We start from the raw sequence: 21,673 nt of genomic DNA, 5'->3' as shown, positions 1-21,673 counted from the left end.
TCTTTAAAGCATGAATAGCTAGCCCCCAAGGGCCTGATCTGACCCTCAAGGGGGAAAAAGGCAGGCAGGCAGTTGGGTGCCAAAAGGCAGCAATAAAAGAAAACATAACCATAGATTCCTCATGGGTGGCACCTTCTGCAGTGGAATGAATAGTTCAGACTAAGGAGCAAGTTCTGAGGCTGGGACTTTAATAGAAGTTAGTGGACAGGAACTGGCAATTGCAGGTCAGCTTGGTGAGTTCTCAACCAGGTGACAGTACCAGCATTGTGACTGATGCAGAGCACCTACCCTGTTTCTCATATTTTAAGACATACCCATAAAATAAGCCATAGCAGGATTTTTAAGCATTCAAGGAATATAAGCCATACCCCAAAAATAAGACATAGTGATAGGCACAGCAGCAATGCCGGCCGCAGCAGGAGGAGGAGGAAAAAAATAAGACATCCCTTGAAAGTAAGCCATAGTGTGTTTTTTTGAGGAAAAAATAAATATAAGACATGTCTTATAATATGAGAAACACGGTACGTTGAACCCCCACACCATCTTACTCTGTCAATCAGAAATATACTTTGTTGGGTCAGATGGGCAAGTGGTCTCACTCAGTTTAAAGCAATTTCGTGTGAGGTTTTTTAAAAATAAAAACCCACCTTAGTGCAGGGATTGTCTTTCCTAGGAAATACAGCATCACAAAGAGCCTTCTATCTAGCCATTTCTCATCAGCTGCTTCTAACAGTATAAATCCTTTTCACTGCTGCAAACCCTACATATAAAAATCTAAAACTCTGGATTCTGGCCATTACGTGTTTCTAAATATGCATTGATGTGGCCTAATAATTCAGAATGCACAGAGAGAATCTGCTGGCTCCATGGAACTAAGGGAACAATGATACTAAAGGCCATGGTGCATAACTAGCACAATCTATTCGTTGTGCAGTTTCTTTTTTTTCTTTTTTTAAAGGCTATTATTCTACTTCAGTGCTTAAAAGGAAGGGCTGTTGACTTGTAACAAAGTCTTTGGACCAAAACACTTAATACTGGAACTTCTGAGGTTGTACCTAGGAATACATGAATATCTTTTGGGGGTGAATGCATACTATGGAAGGTCAGTAGAAATGTATGAGCAGTATTTATTTCCTTGCCTTTTGTTTCACAAATTGCTTTCTTGTCATAGGCACCAAATTTATGGTGAAATGTGTCTGATTACAAAAGAAGTAACATGAATGGTAAGCCTTTCCTTTAGTAAATGCTGTGGCCTTTCCTGAATTCTCACACCCCTCTCTTAGCTGGAAAGGCTTTGGGTCAGGATGCTGCTGTCTGACTAGATTAGATGTTTGATTAGAAAGAATTACCCAGTAGACAAAATGGATTACAATAAATGACCATGCATTGCCTCCCATCCAACAGAAGGAAGGCTCTGAATGCACCATCATAACAACTACCAGTTTATAAGAGATTAAGTGGTCACCTTCTGCCCCATTTTCCCCTTAGGCATTTGGTGTCAGCAGTTGTGGAAATGCAATGGGGGAGAAAAAGTAAATTGTGGCTGGAGGATAACATTGGGACTAAATTTCTTCGTATTCAGTCATGGATGTGACATGTCCATCAGGAACATCAACTGGAAAACCTGCTATCATTAGCAGGAATCCAGAAATCCACTTGCTGGGCACAACTGTCCCTGAAAGGCACCCAGTAGCTCCCCCACAGGCTCTCATTTGTGCTTCGGTCCGAAGAAAATGAGAAGCAGCAATTGTGTCTCCTCCTGTTCCTTATTGTATCAAACTTCAGTGCAGGTGAAATGAAATCCTGTCTTTCTCCTGGTCTTCTTCTTGTCTGGCAGAGAGAGATTTTCAGTTGTGATGAAAATTGGAGAAATGTAAAAAAATAAAATTAAAAAAAATGACAGGGGCTGATGATTGATTCTAAGATTTTCAAAATTGAAGCAAAAATGAGAGAAATGCTGCTACTTGTTTAAACCTAAAGCACATCCTAAAGGACTTTGTCAGTGGAAGCAGTTTGTGGCAAGGAGTTAGAAAACAGGAGTTTCCTCTCAGTTGTGCTGAGGTGTGGGGAAGATACAAAACAATAGGAGTCTTTCCCACTCTTTCATTCTTTCTCCATACTCCAGTGCAAAAACGAGAAATTCCTGCATTTCCCCAGACCAACTGCATGTGTTAAGAAGACTGGCTGGGGCAGTGAGAGTTAGTGGCCAAGCAATGGTTTGTAGATCCCTGATCCTCAGTCTTGGTTTAGAACATAGCTGCCAAGTTTTCCCTTTTCTCGCGAGGAAGCCTATTCAGCATAAGGGGAAATCCCTTTAAAAAAGGGATAACTTGGCAGCTATGGTTTAGAAATAGAAGCAGAATGAGAAAAAAGGATACACCCATATAGGGAGGTGCCTCATTAGTCGATCACACAATGAATTAAATTAAAAGCAACCATCAAATGCATTAAAATAATAAGTTTAGTGATATACATCAAAGTAGTTGACTGAGTGAACTACATCCTACACTGGTTGTGTTTGACCTTCTGAATTACAAAGGGGAAAATGCATAGGCTGTCCAATAAATTTTATGTATTCATTGAGTATGCAAGAATGATGGCAGATAATACATCTATAGTAATGATGCCGATACATTCATATATGCATTATTTTTGTTTGATTGACAGAATAATTAAATCTTGAGTCAATATGCCAATGATTAGTTTTTTCCTGAATTCTAAAATCAACCTGCCTGGAGATTTTCAAAAAGTGAGATAAACTCACAACTCTTCCAATTCTTAACATTATTATTTTTAGTTTTAAATATTTGCAGATAAATCATTTTTTAAAGCTTATTAAAATGTAACATGAATATTTTTCAACTATAATTTATGTTATCACTGGTGCATAACCTTTCAAATGAATAATTTACAGCTCTGAGTAGTCAGTTTTGATAATCTATCATAGTATATTATGTTGGCATTCTACTGAGAGATCATTGGTCAAGTAATAGAACTTGGAGTGAGGAATTGAATCCATTTGTTTGCCTATCCTCAGCCACAGACATTCCTTTCAATTAAAACCTATTAGTTTGATTTCTGAATGCTAAAACTAAATCAGTTTTGACTCATTTTGGAGTCTTTTAAAAGAAGAAAATGGAGCATAATATATTGCAGACCCAAGAGTAAGACACTGAAAAATGTTTCTCAAAAAATTAAAATGCATAGTATATTAAGCTGAAGAATGTTTTGAAAAGGTTGGTTGGATGATGCAAGGAATTAATTTGCTGTTGCCTTTTAGTAAATTGGATATTGCATTTAGAAAAGCAGTGGAATTAACAGTGGTTCTGTTGAAAGGAATTGAGTTTAGCTTATCATATGTGGGGGAAATCAAGAGTGTCCTATTTATTCATTTTTATTTATTTTAAAATATTATATGTCTGGGGGGGGTGAAGTCCATTCAAAGCTGCTTACAACAATAAAAAAAGAGAAGTTATTACCAAAACCAAGAATAAAACAGATTCACAAGAATAAAACACACTCGGAAGTACAGCAGCATAATAATACTCCAGCCTCCATCCAGCAATTTAGACATAAAAATTAGCCTTCTGAAAAACCTGAATGGTACTCACACACTGCAGTTCTGCTGGGAGGGAGGTCTAAAAGTGTGGAGCCACCATAGAAAAAGCCCTCTGTTGTGGTCGTCTACATCCATAGGAGCCAAGGTCCCTTCAGGCCCTCCAATAAAATACTTGAGGGGACTGCCCCTCCCCAGTTGATGAACATTGTTATTGAAGTGGTGTGTGTGCACCGTGTCTTTTGATTGTTTGTGCAGGGTGGGGCTTACCAGGACCCCCAAATCTTTTATTCAAGTTGGCACCCCTGCCTACATCACAGACCCAGGAGGTGAAGACACCAGAGGACCTCCAATTGAGTTCTCAGTGTGCAGGCAGGATGGTATGAGAGTAGCTCTAGCCAAAACAGTTCAAGGCTTTAATGGTTAAAACCAGCACTTTAAATGGGGGCTGGAAATGTTCTGGCAACTGGTATGGCTGGTATAATACAGATATTGTTGAAGCTGACTGTTGCACACCACATGGAGTGCTTTACAATAGTCTAGTCTTGTAAAGATCACTGTGGCTGGTTCTGCCCCTCTAGAGAGGGGTGTAACAGCCAAAGTGGTTGGTGTAACAGCCAAAGTGGATAAAACCCTTGGCTACCAATGTTATCTAGGCTTCTTAGTCACTCCCAAACTTCAGGTTAGGTCTTTTAGGGGAGGTACTACCCTATCTTATGCCAGTTGTAGTCCTCCTTCCAGAACTGGGACTCTCCCTACCCACAGCACCTCCATCTCCCCTTGATTTAACCTCAGGTTGTTTGTCCTTGTCCTTTTCAGTGCCTCCAGCATTGCTTCCCAGATTCAGTAGGCAATTTGATATCTGAAGATGGAAAAGAAAGGTAGAGCTGCATGCTATCAACTTACTGCTGGTGTTTTAGACCAAACCTTCACATGGCTTCATACAGAGGTTTCCTGTAGCATGGGGCATAGCTGCCAAGTTATCCCTTTTTAAAAGGGATTTTCCCTTATGCTGAATAGGCTTCCTCGTGAGAAAAGGGAAAACTTGGCAGCTATGGCATGGGGGCAGAAGTGACAGTACAACAAACTCCCTGTCAGTAGTTGATCAATGCCAGTGCCCCCTTAAAGTTCCCAGGAACCACTCTTTTGTCCAGGAGACACAATACATCATAGAGTCCAGCTAGGCTTACCAGTTATTCACTAGATCCTGCCAATAATCTTTTTTACATCAATTTATGTGTCAATTACATGTTAGGGTCGAATTTTGATATTATTCCCTTACTATTATTGTCCACTTTCCATTGGGACTATGATGGCAGTAATAATCTTTCCCAAACTCTGTAGTCCAAATTGATGAAGCAAAATTTTATTATAAATCTTTTATTATAAATCTTTTCTCAATCGTTTACTCCTCTCATTTCATTGATGTAAGCTGCTTTAGGATCCTACCCAATCTTTGTAATCTGTTAAAAACCAGTGGTTTGATGTTGAAGCACTATACTTCTATTCAGTTCCTCCGGTATTCAGTACCCTTGATGTACAAGACTCTTTATAGAGCGAAGAGCCAGTCTTGCTCTAAAAGAGCGTACAGTCTAAATATCTGGTTTTATGGTTTGTTGAGCAAGCACACAGGTGGTTGTTGCTGGAAAATTACTTCCATACCATTGTAACATTGCAGCCTATGGTGCTGTCCTGATGAAACAAGCAGATTCAGAAAATTGTATCGGCATTTCCAATTACATTGCTGGAAGCAGTACTGTAGCCATGTTCAAAGCTGTTGCACAGCGCAGAGATAGGGTAGAGCAGGAGCACAGCTGTACGCATGAAGCATAATAGGGCTAACCTATCCTCCTTTTCTCGCACAGAACTAACAGCTTTAGGTCCTCATCTCTTTTGGATTTATATTTAACAAAATTTATATACCACTTCATTGTAGTAAAATGACTAAGCCATTTACAAGAAATATAAAAATTATCAATACAAAACAGTTAATCTTAATTGCTTTTAATTGTTTTAAACAGTAGGATAGGTTAAAACGCATCAACATCCACGTGTCTGGATGGGCTTGACTAAACAAAAAACATTTTAAGCAGGTGCTGAGAAGGGTATGGAGAAGGCACACGCCTGATGCCAATAGGCAGGGAGTTTCAAAATGGAGGTGCAAAAACACTAAAATATTGATTTCTTAAAACTGTGAAATGGGTATTATGTGGCACTTGTATCAGTGGCTGAGTGTGCATATATGACAATTCTGCAAGTAAGCTGGTCCCAAACCATTAAATGCTTCATAAACCAATAGTAACGTCTTGAACTTGGTCTAGTAACAAATGGACAACTAGTACAGCTCTCTGGGACATTGGTGCTATATGCTGTCGCAACTGTGCTACAACTTTCTGCGCTAACAGCAGTTTCCGAGTCAAGGGCAAAGGGTCTGAGATATCTTGTATTTAAAATTCAGCCTTACTTGTGAGCTTAATTGCTTGTCCATGTAAGTGCAGAAATGAACATAATAGGATGTAAATATAAAAATTCCTTCAGTAGCACCTTAAAGACCAACTAAGTTTTTATTTTGGTATGAGCTTTCGTGTGCATGCACACTTCTTCAGATACAGTATCTGAAGAAGTGTGCATGCACACGAAAGCTCATACCAAAATAAAAACTTAGTTGGTCTTTAAGGTGCTACTGAAGGAATTTTTTTATTTTACTTCGATCCAGACCAACACGGCTACCTACCTGTAACCAGGATGCAAATATGTACTTCATAGATATGCGTTACGTTCACAGAATGCCTTTCCACTAAAGTCAGGACACCCACCCTCTGTTTTGTGGTACAGAGTGGCAGCCTCAATTAGGTCCTGCCCCAGTTGCCAAGATAATATGCTGCTTTTGTTGCCTTGTTTTGGCAGTAGAAATGGTTTGGGGGTCAGGCTGTTGCTGAGTGCCTCACTTTGCAATAAATGTTCGATCATGGTTTTTGCAAAACAAAACAGCAATGCAAAGCAATTCATGATACTCAATAAAATTACAACCATTTGTCATCTGCTAATTTTTGCAAATCATTCAAAGTGTGAACTGTGTGCCATTTCCCTTTAAGACAGCTAGATCTTTTAATTTAATTTCTGTAGCATATTTAAGAAGAGAACAATGTTTTATTGTGCAAGTTATTACTTTAATAATAAGGAACGAAAGAAAAGCCAATATCTTGGATCAGACTTGGCAGCTGCACAAATATTAAAACTATTGTTTGAGAAAGTGGAAGAAAAATAGTTACTTCAAGGTTTACAGCAAAAAGAGAAAAAGCAGGGGGGAGAAGAAGCAAAAGATGTTTAAATTGTACCATAAGTTAAATAAGGATAATCATTGTTACTTCTCATTATGCTGTCTCTTTCCCCCCAAGAGCTGTTATTTCTTAGTAAATATTGTTTGATCAAATGCTCAAGGTGCAACCTTTAACATATTCTTTGAAGAAATAAATTCAGCTGGGTGTTCCCCCCACAAAAAAGTAGGCTAATATGGCTGAATCAGAAATAAATGTATAATTAACCCCTTTTCATGAGAAATTAACATTCATTTTCTTGGGATTAGTAGGAAAGAGCATAATACAGGGCAGGTTTAGCATTCTCAGTAACCGTCTCAGGGGACCTTTAACACTCTTACAGGATTAGTGCCGCCAGTGATTCATCTGGTTACCATGCATACAGAAATAGTGCACAGCTTCTGACCATCAAAGAGGCTTTCCTAATTATCAGCTTTTACAAGTGAACATAGAAAGATTAGAATATAAATATTGTAGAAAGATGGCTTTAGGGTTCTTGAGGGAACAAGATAAAATGTGCTCTTCCCTCCAGGGAATAGTAAGATCGTTGAATGAAACTTTGCTGTATTGTTTGTGACATACTGGCATTTGGAAGATAAATCAGAAAGTGTGTGTCCCTTTCTGCAAGGGCATTGCATACACATCTCCTCTAACTTGGATTCATATTTCCTTTAAGGAGATGGTGCAGAAGAGGGCATTTTCTGGGGCAGCCCCAAAGCTGTAAATTCCTCTATTCACAGAGGTGTATATTTTATCTACAGCTTTCAGCAAATGCTGAAGATGTACAGTGGTACCTCTTGTTGTGAACGGGATCGGTTCCGGAGACCCGTTCGCAACATGAAAAGGCCGCATCCTGAAGCGCCGCATCTGCACATGCGCGTGACGCAATGCGGCGCTTCTGCACATGCGTGCAGGTTACAGACGCGCCGAACCCGGAAGTAATCCGTTCTGGGACTTCCAGGTTCGCTGCATCCGTAACCTGAAAAGACGCAACCCGCAGTGGATGTATCATGAGGTATGACTGTACTTTTTAACCCTAGCCTCTGACACCTAAAATGTGTGTTTTCAGAGCCCACCCTATTATTGCACCTGCACTCTGTTTTAACTGTTTTAAATTCTGAATTCAAAATAGTTTTAACCCTGGTGAAAGGCAGATAGTTTAATGGTGGTTGTGGTGGTGGTGGCGGCGATGGCTGTATAACACAATGATGAGCTAATGGACACTCTAGGACTTTGGAAATTAAACATGGCAGCTGACTGACCTGGATTTTAACTCAACAGGCATTTACATACTGAAAAGTGAGCCAGTCATTATCAAATTTCTTCAAACATTGTGGTGTCAGTTGCAACCCATTTGATCATTACAAGGAATTTGAGAGAATATGAGTGATGCATGAACATAGTGATAAATTGGTTAATGGCTTAAAATTGCCCCCCCTCCTGCCTCTTACTGAAATCATTTAATGCAGGCCTGCTGTTTTTCATTTTTCTGCTCATGTTTCATCAATTAACTTCAGTCACTATATTTTGGTACAGTTAGTCTAAAAGCTGCCTCACATGCTACCTCTCCCTGCTCATATTTCAAAATCAATGAACTGGGCTGGCAAAATGGATCAAGATGAACATCCTTGAAATGTGGGTCTAGTAAGAAAACAAAGTTTGCTAAATACTTCTTACAGAGAAGGTACACTAAAGTCCCTCTGGGCAAAGTGAGTGAAATGGGGATTCCGTGCTAGGTTACATTTTAAGAATGAGAGTAGGAACAAGTATGAATGCAAGCAGCTACAAATAGCCAAAGCACAACTATGTATCCAACACAGATATTTAGAGGAATGTAATGTTCTTTTTGGCAAAAAGATGTTCAGACTGAAGCTTTCTCCATCATTGCACCTGCGGTCTCTCAAGTTGCTAGTTGCAGCCTGAGGATGCTGTGTTTATCTTGGCAGTTCTTCACGAGTTCCATACAGTCCCACATACGGGGTCCTGTGTAAAATAAGTAAAATCAAGGGGTACAGATTCATTACTGAAGACTGTAGTAGGCTTAAGATCATGCAAATGCATCTTCCCAGTAAATTCAATATTAGCCTCATGTTGCGAAAGGTTGGGCAATGGTGACCTAAAAAGGTTTTAGATTGTAGTGAAGTGGGATGCTCCAAATCCTGCTGTTAAAGAGACTCATCAACTGTATGTTGTGAGAGGACAGTAGCTGCAAAGTAGCATTATGCTTTCACTTTGGTCACTTAGTCAATGGGACCATGGAACTCAGGCAACCAGGGGAGGGTTTAGAAGATTCCAACACTGCCAAGTCACAAGCCAAGGACTTGTATATAGCAGCCAGGGATCTGGATTTTGAGGACTTTGAATTGGCTAATTTAGACATCACAAGTAACTAGCACAATCTCCTCATATTATTCCAGGAAGTACAAATCAAGTTGGTTCACTTAAAAATACAGGTGGTACAAAGTCCTTGAGCAGGGGTCCCCAAACTAAGGCCCGGGGGCCGGATGCGGACCAATCACCTTCTAAATTCGGCCCGCGGACGGTCCGGGAATCAGCATGTTTTTACATGAGTAGAATGTGTCCTTTTATTTAAAATGCATCTCTGGGTTATTTGTGGGACATAGGAATTTGTTCTTTTTTTTCAAAATATAGTCCGGCCCCCCAAAAGGTCTGAGGGACAGTGGACCGGCCCCCTGCTGAAAAAGTCTGCTGACCCCCCTGTCCTTGAGCATTGCTAGACAAGACTCATGGATTTATGACTTGGGGCTCTTATTTTCACAGTCACAACATTGCTTAGAAAGGGCTTTTTGCTGTAATGGGTGAACAAGAATGGAGGTGGCGAAAACGAAGGATATTTAAAAGAAGGGAAAATACTGAAAGAAAATGAAGTGAGACAACACTCTAGGGGAAAAGGTCTGTTCACCTGGTGCTTTCTGTGTGGTCAGAAAGGAACTCTTTTGGAAGGTGTTGGCTATCATGCCATCCATGGAATGTTGCTGCACATGGGTGAGCATGAATAAACTTACACAGCTTTTTAGAGGGTCCCATTTGTGGTTTGCCTATGTGCTTTCCTACAACAGTTATAGGAAGTGAGCTCTGTTTTCAGCTGTAATGAAAAAGGATGCACCATGACTTCTCCTTCCAGTAACCCTTCAGCCACCATCTGCTCCCACCTCTGAAGAAAGAAGGTCTTCTATTTGATCCACAGAACTGGGGGAAGAAGAGAGGGTGGGAGGTGAGGGAATAATGGATTCCCTTTGGTAGCATTTAACAGTTTAGGAGTCTTTCAAGAAAAAGTTGGTAGCTGTACAGCACAGCTCTGTGCATGTTTACTCAGAAGCATGGATGGAGGAGAATTTTGATTCAGTTGTGGGTGAACTTACCAAATTTGTTCTTTCTGGAATGATACATGAGTTGAAACACAACCTTCTTTTGAAATTCACACGTCTCCATTCAGTCAAGCAATGCATACAAAAATGCATGTACTAGGTAAAGCAGGCATGAAAATGACTATATTAGTTAAATAATACACAAAATTATATTAGGGAGTATTGCTTTCCAAAAATATGTATAAAGCAAACTGCATACGAAAATGTGTATATTTGGAAGAATTCATAATACAATCCTGAACATTTTCTTGAGAACTTTTTAACAACAATTCACAAAGTGATGTGAAAATGTGGAGAAATGAATTTAAGAATGAAAAAATTAGAAGCTGAGGGTGACCAAAATGGACATATTCAGGGCCCCATCTCTACTCAGGAATAAGTCCTACTGTGTTCAATGGCTCTTATGTTTAGGTTTCAGCCATACTGTACTGTTTTTATGAATATCAAGCTTCCATTTGTAAATACCGTGATTTTCCTGAATGCATTTTTGATACATGACATATCCTTAACCTTCCTTTTCTCACTATTGCAAAATGCAATATACACAACAGTGTAGGAAGCAGAGTAGCTCCAGTGAACAGTTTGTGAGCTAAAGACAAAGATGCATATAGTCCTGTGATTCTAAAGATACTGTACTCAGGGCTCTACATTTGTCTTCAGTGAGTCTCTTTCCACTAATCTTTAAGATTACAGCTCTGCAATGGAAGGGGTCATTCAAATAGCTCTATAAACATAAGTATCCCCCCATGGATTTTAATATATTTCTAATTATTAAGTAATAACAATTTTATGTTGCATGGGAAAATATTAATTTCTGATAAGTAATAGTAGTCCACCACTCTAATATGGCTTTGCATATGGGATGTGATCGTGGTTCCCCAGCAGAACAAAATGCAAAGGAACAAAATACAGGATTTGGGGAATTGAAGTAAGAGATTAAGTAGCTCAATTTAATCACTGAGCGTGGATAAATTAAATATTAAGCAATGTGATGATTAGAAAAAGTTAAATTAGCTAATCTTACTATTTTCCTGAAGTGGTTCAGCTTTTGCCTTCCTGTGCTTTTAATACATTATGGCATATGCTCCCTCAGTGCCATTCTTCTATGTTAATATCCTCCAGTAGTGATTACATATTCTGATGCACTGGAGACAAGCATACATTTACCCAGCTGTAGCCCAAATGAGTCCTACAGAACCTATAAAATGTTTTAGTAGGCTGGTTATAACTTATTGGACTTGGATGATGATGATGAGGAGGATGATGATGATGATATTTTAGTAACTGTATGTGGATCTGTACAGATCATCCAAGTGGGGAGTCAAATGGATGCTCCTGTATCTCAACCTTATGACATCTCTAGTCCCTGGAGCCACTAGGAGCACATCAAAATAAATATAATTCAGTAATAATTGACTTCCCCATTTATCTGTGCTCTTTTACATTAAAACAAAAAGAAACTCAGCCCTATATTCACTAGGTTTGATAGATGATCATGACTGAGTTTTATGAGATTATATAAATGTATTTTATCATGTTTGTATGGCATTCAGAATTCTTTTAAAAACCAGATTATGCTTTAGAAAGAGACACTGGGCCTGGCTCTACATTTAGTAATGCTTAGAGTAGATGAATTGAAATTAATGTGAATTAAGTTAGTTATTAGTAGGTTAACACTATTAATAGGTCTTACTCTAAACATGACTAAGCCTGGATCTTTGTATAATTAATATTTTTAAATGGATATATATTATTTTATCCATCTTTTTAGTGATGCTCATCTGGTGTCTACAGCCATGTTTGCTAGACACTTGATTCTTCACAGTTCTTGGCTCTTTTTGGGTTAGGGTCAAAGGTTCTATGTGGTGATATGAAGAAATCAATCTTAGTGACATATGATAGAAATCTTCTGCTTTAGAAGGTCTCCTTTGTGCTCATTTCTGTTATATATGACATAACTAGCCAAGAAACAACTTCTTTTACCCTTCATGACTGTTTTTCATTTCCTCCTATATCCCCCTCCTTTCTCTTTACACCTGAACTTCTGTAATTACCCAAATCAAACTATAACGTAAAGAAATACAGTATGTAGTTACTTGGAAGTAACAGCCAAGGCATAAGTCCTTCTGTTCTATAGTGTTATAGCACAGGGACCATGTTCAGATATTAGCCTATGCATGGAATCTGTTGAAACATGCTGTTATAAGCTATAGCTCAAATGATTTTAATGGTGGTGACAGTAACCATGCCACCTGTGGCCTAAGTGACTCAGTTGGAAATAAACCTACAGGAACTTTAAGCCCTTGCATGCCTACCCAAGGGAGAAGCATATGAGTAACACAGTGCCACCTCCCTAGGCCTCTCGGGTAGCCAAAGATCCATCTGAGAGGAAAATGGAATCTTGGAAGCAGTCTCATAAGCATCTCCAAAATTGGAAAGGATAAATACCGATGATGAAATAAATCCCCTCTGCAGTATTGCACTCCTGGGAAAGATTGCTTGAGATTTTGTGTCAGACTGTCTTTGCTCTAGGGACAGCATGCCACAACTGAAAAGGCCCTGTCTCCAGTCACAACACTCCTTACTTCAGATGGCAGCTTGAATTGTGCCTAGAAATGGACCATCCAGAAATAGACAATCGTCCTATGTAGAGTAACCCTTGAATATACAGTTTGGAAACTAGCTAGTGCAGAATGCTGTAGCTAGGTAGTACTTCTCTGTGCAGTTATACAAGCGGAGACCATTTTGCGTACGTCCAATTGCCCCTTGACCTCTGACGCACGCATACTTTTGGATCTGGAAGAGGGCAGAATGGGAGGTGGAAGGGGAACAGGGTGGATTGGGAATATGCACACTCTGCTGGCATTTGCAGGGGCCAGGAACAGAACCCCTGCACAAAATGATCGCTGCCTGTAAAACACCTACCTGATGAGATCTGCACTTGCTGCCTGTATGTTCCAGGGCCCAATTTAAGGTGTTGCTGTTAATATACAGAGCCCAGAATGACTGGGGACCTAGGTATTCCACCTGTCTCCACTCACACTAGCCCGCCCAGGTGTCAAGATCCATGGAGGGAGCCTTTCTCATTGTTCCACTGGTGAGTGTTGCTTGCTGCTTAGGGATGCAAGAGTTTTTTGTTTATAGCTGCAGCCTGACAATGGAGCTCCCTTTCCCTAGGAAAATAGATGGTTACTACTTGGATGAGTTTCTGTCGCCTTCTTAAAACACATTTGTTCCTCCAGGCTTATGGTGGATCTGGTTAAGCTTGCTTTGGATCACAGGATTTTTGCTATTGTCAAATCCTTGATATTTTACTTATGTTGCATTCTTTTAAATTTGTTAATTTATTGTGTTGGAAATGGATTTGTCATCACATAGTCTGCCAGTGCTGGAAATTAATAAATAGTGTCCAGGTGTGCAAGGGTTGAACTTTAGTAACGAAAACTTATCCAATGACCACCTGTTTGCTTCATGGATATGTTCCAGTTTTAGAAGTCCATATAAAATGTTTTTCCACTCTCCCCAGTCACTCAGAAGTTCTATATATGAAATTAACTAGGGAAAAAGATAGATAAGTTGAAATCTGCAGTATATGCATATATTTTTTCTGATTGCAGAAACTGGGGTTTTGGAGTACAAACTTTACAATATTTGACATAAGTGTAAGGCATTACTACTGGACAGATATAAACTAACATCAATAGCACTGAATATGATCAGAGAAGCGTAGGTCTGTTTGCACATGAAAATTCAGTCTTGTGAAATTGTATTTTCCCTTTGAGTAGAAACTGTTCATGTTTACCACACAGATGGATCATTAGTGTTGTGCTAGATTGGCATCTCATTTTGGACATGATGTACCTGATTGTTTGAGCAAACCGCAGCAACGTGTATCAATGACTGTAATTATCGTATTTGTCACTGTTTTCTGCAACAAGTAAAGATACATAATTCAAGCTGACAAGTACAAAGATTTTATTGGAATGACCCTCGAAACCCTAACTCCTCATTAATATACAGACGAATGCACAATATCAATTAAGTGTAAGATATAGCCTCAGGGCTTCTTGCCATTAGAAGCAGTTAACAATTAATAGTGTGACTGCAAGTTGTTTTTGTTGCATGTTTCCCATCACGACATTGATTAAAAAAACAGAAAGACTTTTACATTTTAAAACTCCGTTTAAAAAGTAGCATGTGTATGTGTTCCATGTTTTGAATTATTATTTCCTTTTGTGGTTTTTTGACTCTACCTCGGAATGGAGTAAAAGTGAATAGCCTTTAAAATGAAGCTATTGTTTATTCACAAATCAAATAAGCTAGCGACAGCTGCCCTAGTGGCTTCCTCATTCAGTTAAATTAATGCCTTAGGCCGCAGGGTGAATAGTCTTCTGGGGAGAATGTGGGCATTTATTTTCGATTCCCATTCAGTGTAGGGTCTTTTAATGCCAAATCCTATTTAATGTGCTCATGTTGTGTTGAACTGTGTGCAAATGTATACTGTGGGCCACTTGATAGAATTCATACTGTTAAAGTCACATACAATTTATGCTTGAAAAGTAAGGCCTTCTGTGTGGAACAAGCAGCACATGCTTTTGTTTTTACTTTAATTTAAGGCTCCATAGAAGCTGGTGAACATTTTATGTGACAGAATACTATGCTCTTTTTAAAAAAAGTTTATAAAACTTAGCTAATTAACCAGGACGTCCTGGGCAATTTACATATTTAGTTGTTACATTTCTGCTTCCAAGGAGCTCAGGCAGCATACCTTGTTCCCCTCTTCCCCTCAGTCTTATCCTGACAGCCACCCAGTGAGGTAGGCTAGGCTAGGAGAGAACAACTGCCGATAAATTTGCATTAAAATGCTGGCAAATGTTCATGAGGATTCTTTTTTAAAATTGCTGCAGAAATATGGAGAGCTCAGTTTTAAGACTGGAAAAACGAGAAACTTAGGAGACTTGAAGTGGACAGATTTGTCCATCCCTAGTGTGAAAGGTGCAAGTATGGCGGGGGGGAGGCGGCAGCAGGGCTGTGTATTTAGCCCAACCCTCAAAGTTGTATGGCTCATCCTGCTTCCTAATGAGTTGAAACTATAATGTCTGAAGAAGGGAGCCTGCTCTACAACACAGTCTCTCGGTCTGATTTAGAACAGGGTTCTAAATTGCATGGAGAAGCTCCACACAGCCAATGGCAGGAGGAGCTGCACAACTTTGGGGGATGCAGCTAGATGCATGGGCTTTCCCTGACAATTGCCCTCTTCCACGTGGTAATTTGCATTGGTTGTCAGATTCTCAAAACAGATGAAATGGAATAGACTGCAGAAACATTGTCCTGGTCCATATAAATCAAGCTGCTCTCCAGTTATAGTGAAGGAGCACGCATGCCCTCTTCCCCAGCATATGATGTACCATTTGGTGCTCCATACCAATGCCTGATCGGCTGGAGGATCTTCTTCCTGTTTTGTTTTGTTTCTTAAGTGACAGAAATAATACTAGCATAAACTGAGCTCAGTATACCTTGCCAGGATCTATTCATGCTAAGCTGTCATGCTCTGATCAAAATATGCACTGTGAAGATAATTCCCCCCTCCCCATCAGGCCTATGTCCTCCATTGTAGCCCCATGGATTTCCTGGAGCTGGCTGCACTTTTTGCAGATAGCAGAAACCGTGCAAAAGCCCCATGTGAAATGGAATGAGACCCAGACTGTTCTCCTCTGGCACGTGCCAAGGACTCGGGGAGAGGGAAGGCTTGGAGGCGACCACAAATGCTAGTGAGTAGAGAATCATTTGCCCATTTTGGCAAAACCTGCTTAAATATACAAAAGCGTCAGCATGATGCCTGCTATCTTTTTTCTTTTTACATTGCTATTTACTTACCTATTTCTTTGCTTTGTCTTTCTTACCCACCTGTTCAAATATGACACTAGGAACCGCTTTCCTGTCGCACACAAGTAAAAAAAACCCAAACCCTTTCATATTTTTAATTAACCCCCTCTAGCAGGCTAGAACAGAACTCTTCTTGCATATATTTTCACTAACCAGCTTTTTTGTCATTGTCAAAGATCTAAGTGATGCTTTGCTTGGGCATAAATTCAATTAGCATTTCAATCTTTGCTTCACTTGAATAGTTCAGCCGTGTGCTTAAAGAAGGACAATTCTGCATTTATAGATAAATAGAGAATTTAATTTTTCTTTCTTTAAAAGAAATATGGCCTAACCATGTCAAGTGAAATTGAAATGGGAAGAGATTAGCCATAGCAGTTACATTTACATTTGTTCTTCCAGCAAGCCTTCGAGATCTCCTTCCACTTCTTACAGGCTGGAAATTAGTAGCTTATATAAACTTGCTGTATACGCTGCCTAGGAATGGGCTAAATCCCATTTGCGTGTATTGTATTAAAAACATGCCATTCTGCATGCACATACAGAAGTATAATTTTTGCAGCCAGTTGAGGCAAATCACCTAAATGCTTGGATAGTTTCAGTCTGTTGGGGGGGGGTGGCTCTAAGCCTTGGAGTTCTACGTTACAGTAAATAATTTACACATAAAGGCAGCCTTTTGCTGGCTAAATGTTTTTCACTCATCATATTATTTCTTTCTATTCACTCCCCTTTGGAGATGCATTCCAGGGGCAAGATTCACCACTCGCCACTACAGTAGGGCATGGTTAGCGAGAGAAGGAGACTGTGAAAGGAATACTTTGAAATGTTAACAAGCAACTCTTTGGCAATTGTTTTACTGACAGCTCTGGAACTGGGTACTGAATCTTTCATGTAGACTGCCTGATGTAAGGCAGCTTTGTTCTTGTGAACATCCCTTCTGTCTGAGGCAAGGGATCCTCCAAGCCATCCAATATGCAGTTTATCTGCATACCAGATTTTCTTTCAAAGATGAAAAAAAACCCCACTCTCCTACCTCTCTACTGTGTAAACAATCTTCTTGTGATTTCAGAGTACTTCAGTTTATATCCTCTCTTTGAAAACAAACCCCCTTAATGATATTTGAGCATGAGTTCCAGATGTGACAGTTTCGAAGACTCTTCCCATGAGACTTTGCTAGTAGTTTCATTTGCCCAGGACGCTTTATTAGAACAGCCTTTTGCCTTCCCCATTAATTTATTTCTCTTTCCCCCTCTGTACATTGCTCCTTCCTAGCAACCATTACCAGATCATATTCATAGCCTAATGAAGTAATAGGAAGAGCAACATTATACAGACAACAAGCTTTTAAAGTGCTCTCTCTCTATATATCTATACGCGCGCGCACACACACACACACACACACATGTCACAGTTTTGCCTTTCTGTAGAAATATATTTTTAAAGGATCTGAGGATATTCACTGGCCCAAAACATAAAACTTTTCTCAAGTGAGAGAAATCAGGTTGGCATTGAGTACCAACCAATATGATGTCTCCAAAAGTTAAATACAACACAGTACAAAAAGATAGAATTGTTACAGAGTACATCAGACACAGAAACAAAGGCCCCATCTGTCCATTATATTTGTAGCGGTATCATACCACTTTAAATGGGCATGGCTTTCCCCAAAGAACCCTGGGAACTTTAGTTTGTTGGGGTGCTGAGAGTTATCAGGAGATCCCATTCTCCTCACAAAGCTATGATTGCCAGAGGGATTGGTTGTATAACAACTTTTAGTGCCCTTAACAAACTACAGTTCCCAGGATTCTTTGAAGGGAAGCCATGACTGTCTAAAGTGCTATGATACTGCTTTAAAAGTGCAGTGCAGATGGGACCAAAGAATTTGAGTGTGCCTGATAAAATGAAGAGCCACGTCATGCATCATGGCTGTTAGGTGTGTACCTAAGATCTGCACCTAAAAGTTTACACCCACCCATACACCCACACCCACCCACCCACCCATCACTGGTCATGAAACAATACTTAACTATAGCATCCTGCACAGTGTTTGCTTTCTGGCAAACATTGATTTTCTGTTGTGCAATGTGCAAAACAATCTTAGCAAACAAGTTTGAGCAAACTAAAGGAAATGTTCTATAAGTGATGTAAGGTAAAGGTAAAGGGACCCCTGACCATTAGGTCCAGTCGTGACCGACTCTGGGGTTGCGCACTCATCTCGCATTATTGGCCGAGGGAGCCGGCGTATAGCTTCCAGGTCATGTGGCCAGCATGACAAAGCCGCTTCTGGCAAACCAGAGCAGCACATGGAAACGCCGTTTACCTTCCCGCTGTAGCGGTTCCTATTTATCTACTTGCATTTTGACGTGCTTTCGAACTGCTAGGTTGGCAGGAGCTGGGACCAAGCAACGGGAGCTCACCCCGTCACAGGGATTCGAACCGCCGACCTTCTGATCAGCAAGCCCTAGGCTCAGTGGTTTAGACCACAGCGCCACCTGGGTCCCCATAAGTGATGTAATGGGCAACAAATAACTTGGTTAAAAAAGAATCCACCAAATGTTCTTGCAAGAAAAGGCTTTTCCATTATTTAAAATGGTCAGAGTTGTGTACCCTTTCTTACAGGTTAGTCAATATGAAATTGCTGATACCCATTGATAGAATGAGATTTAGTGCTCTGGGCATTTGCATACATGCACTACTACTTAGCATTTATAAATCACTTTCCTAAGTATTCACAGCACTTCACATATATAATCTAATTAATCTTTTAAAAATATACCTGAATAGTCGGCTAGTATTAGTATTCCTATATTGCAGTTGGGGAGCTGAAGCTGAGAAAATACATCTGGATATCTTTGAGGTAAGATTTGAACCAACTGTCAGCTCACCAGAGGTGGGTAACTCCAGAAATTCAGCCCCCTAAGCACTTTTTCTGTCCTGCAAGACACCACCAGTACTTTTAAACCTCTCTGCCAAACCCTGGGCCCTGATAGCAATGCGGATTTGATGAGTGAGGAGACGTGATAACTGAGTCAGCAGAGGGGGCCGTGAGCCACGTGACTGTATGTGTGCATGTATGAGGAGTATGTGTTTGAGTGTAGGTGCCATACATCCCAGAGGTTGTGTAAAGGTGAATGTGGCCCTCGGATCAGAAAAGCTTAGCCATACTTGCTTTAGGCCCTATCTGCATTATACGTTAAAAGCAGTATCATACCATTTTAAACTGTGGCTTCCCCCAAAGACTCTTGGGAGCTGTCACTTGTTAAGGGTGCTGATAATTGTTAGGAATCCCCTAGTCCCCTCACTGAACTACTATTCCAAGAATTCCATGGGAAGAGGCTGATACAGGAGAGGCCTGTTTTGTTGCAGCTGGGCCAGATGAAGGTGTCCAGTTGTGCTGATGCAGGTTTACTGGGCGTTTCTTCTCTATGGTCCTCCTAGCTCCTCCTCTGGTCACTGCTCTGGATACACAATCTGTCTGTCTTCACTGCATTGGTCTGTGAGGAATTCCCACACAACGGGGTTGGTGTTGCCAGCTTTCATATCACATTTGTAGACATCTTTGTAATGTAGAGTTGGTCTGTCAATGGGCCTTGTGCCTGAAGTCAGCTCCCCATAGAGCACAATCCTAAAGATGCTCAGCTTAACATTTGGACTCTCTTCTAATTCATGTGCTTCTTCTAATGCTACGGGGTAGTGTTTCTTACAAGTTCGGTATGTTGGCATTTGAACATACAGGCCTGTGTGAAAGAAAAACATTTTTAAGTTTCTGTATTAAGAGTGGCTTTTGACATGCAGCTGGCAATTATTAAAAAGGTAAAGGTAAAGGACCCCTGACAGTTAAGTCCAGCCACAAATGACTCTGTGGTTGCGGTGCTCATCTTGCTTTACAGGCTGAGGGAGCCAGCGTTTGTCTGCAGACAGGTTTTCTGGGTCATGCGGACAGCATGACTAAGCCGTTTCTGGCGAAACCAGAGCAGTACATGGAAACATGGTTTACCTTCCCGCCAGAGCGGTACCTATTTATCTACTTGCACTTTGACGTCCTTTCGAACTGCTAGGTTGGCAGGAGCTGGGACCGAGCAACGGGAGCTCACCCCGTCGTGGGGATTCGAAACGCCGACCTTCCGATTGGCAAGCCCTAGGCTCTGTGGTTTAGACCACAGCACCACCCGCATCACTTTTGGCAAATCTTAGAAAGGCTTAATTGCTACTCACACCAGTGAAACTTGTACTTGACCTTTGACATATGGGCCTCATATAAACAGGGAATTGCCCATATTTTAGAATATCTAGCTGAAACATCCAGTGCAGTGACTGGTCAGATTCTTTGGTGTCAGCTTTTGAGGCTTGATAATGTGGACAAGATGCTTGGAATGGTGAGGCCAACTGCATGCTTTCTTAAACCCTGTTTGTCATGGCACAAAAATCTAGCCAAATGGGACAGACTGGGTTGGTCCAAGGACTAGTCAGTTCACCACTGCATGAGAGGCGGCTTTCCACACCCTTGAAGGAGACAACGGTGTAGCTGCCTCTAAAAGGCCCTCCCTGGACCTGGACGGTCTTAATCACCCAGCTGCGAATGTCCCTTTTGGGGATGGGGATTGAACCCCATGTAGATTGGATTGCAGTAATCCAATCGGAAAGTTACCAGAGCATGGAGTATAGTGGCCAAGTCATCTCTGTCCAAAGGGGTCATGACTGGTGAACCAGATCCTAGTCACGGAGGCCACCTGAGCCTCCAGTGACAGTGTTGAACCCAGGAGCACCCCCAAACTGTGAACATGTTCCTTCCAGGGGAGTGCAGCCTCCTTGGTTAGCATAGTTAATGTGATGGTAATTTCATGACTGGATCATTGCAATTCACTCTATGTAGGGCTGCCTTTGAACCTGTTTGGAAATACATAGTTAGCGCAAACTGCTGTAGCGAGACTGTGTCCAGCGTCACCTTACCAACATTGGTGTTGAAATCTCTGCATTGGCTACCAATACATTACTAAGCCAGATTTAAAGTGTTTGTTTAGAGCCCTGCTCTAAACTGCTCAGGACTGCTCAGACTGTCTGGTTCTGCGTGATGACATCATTTAATGCTCTTTTTAATCTCGATGGATAGCAGAAAGACTGCTTGCTCCCTTATACACCTGCCTGGACTTTAAGGGCATCAGAGGATGCCCTTCTTATACCACCACAGTGCTTTGAGATGGCTCTTGAGAAGGTTTTCTCATTGGTGCCACTCTGACTCTGGAATGTCTTCCCTTCTCAGGAGTGAGCAGCAGCAATGCTGATGGATTCTTTAACACAAGGTAAAGAATGTGACTCTACATGTAAGCATTTTACTGAAGTGGTGGCTTTTATTGTTAGTACAGGGGTAGTCAGTGTGGTAACCTCTGGTATTGTTGGACTACAACTCCCATCCTCCCCTCCATTGTTCATGGTGGCTTGGGCTGATGAGAGCGAAGGTCCAGCAACATCCAAAGGGCACTATGGGTGACATTCAGTGCCAGTTCTGCTCAGAATAGACCCATTGAAAT

The 21,673-nt window shown here is 40.8% G+C and overlaps 1 protein-coding gene across 1 annotated transcript in view; it reads left to right on the top strand.

The window, feature by feature from the left end:
* GFRA1 (GDNF family receptor alpha 1) overlaps positions 1-21,673 on the top strand; it is a 178,906-nt gene that overhangs the window by 56,350 nt on the left and 100,883 nt on the right. The window lies entirely within an intron of this gene.

The sequence above is a fragment of the Zootoca vivipara genome, chromosome 5, assembly GCF_963506605.1.
Source record: "Zootoca vivipara chromosome 5, rZooViv1.1, whole genome shotgun sequence".
Lineage (NCBI taxonomy): Eukaryota > Metazoa > Chordata > Lepidosauria > Squamata > Lacertidae > Zootoca > Zootoca vivipara.
Note: the sequence above shows the minus strand (reverse complement) of the source record. Positions and strands in the feature narration are given on the sequence as shown.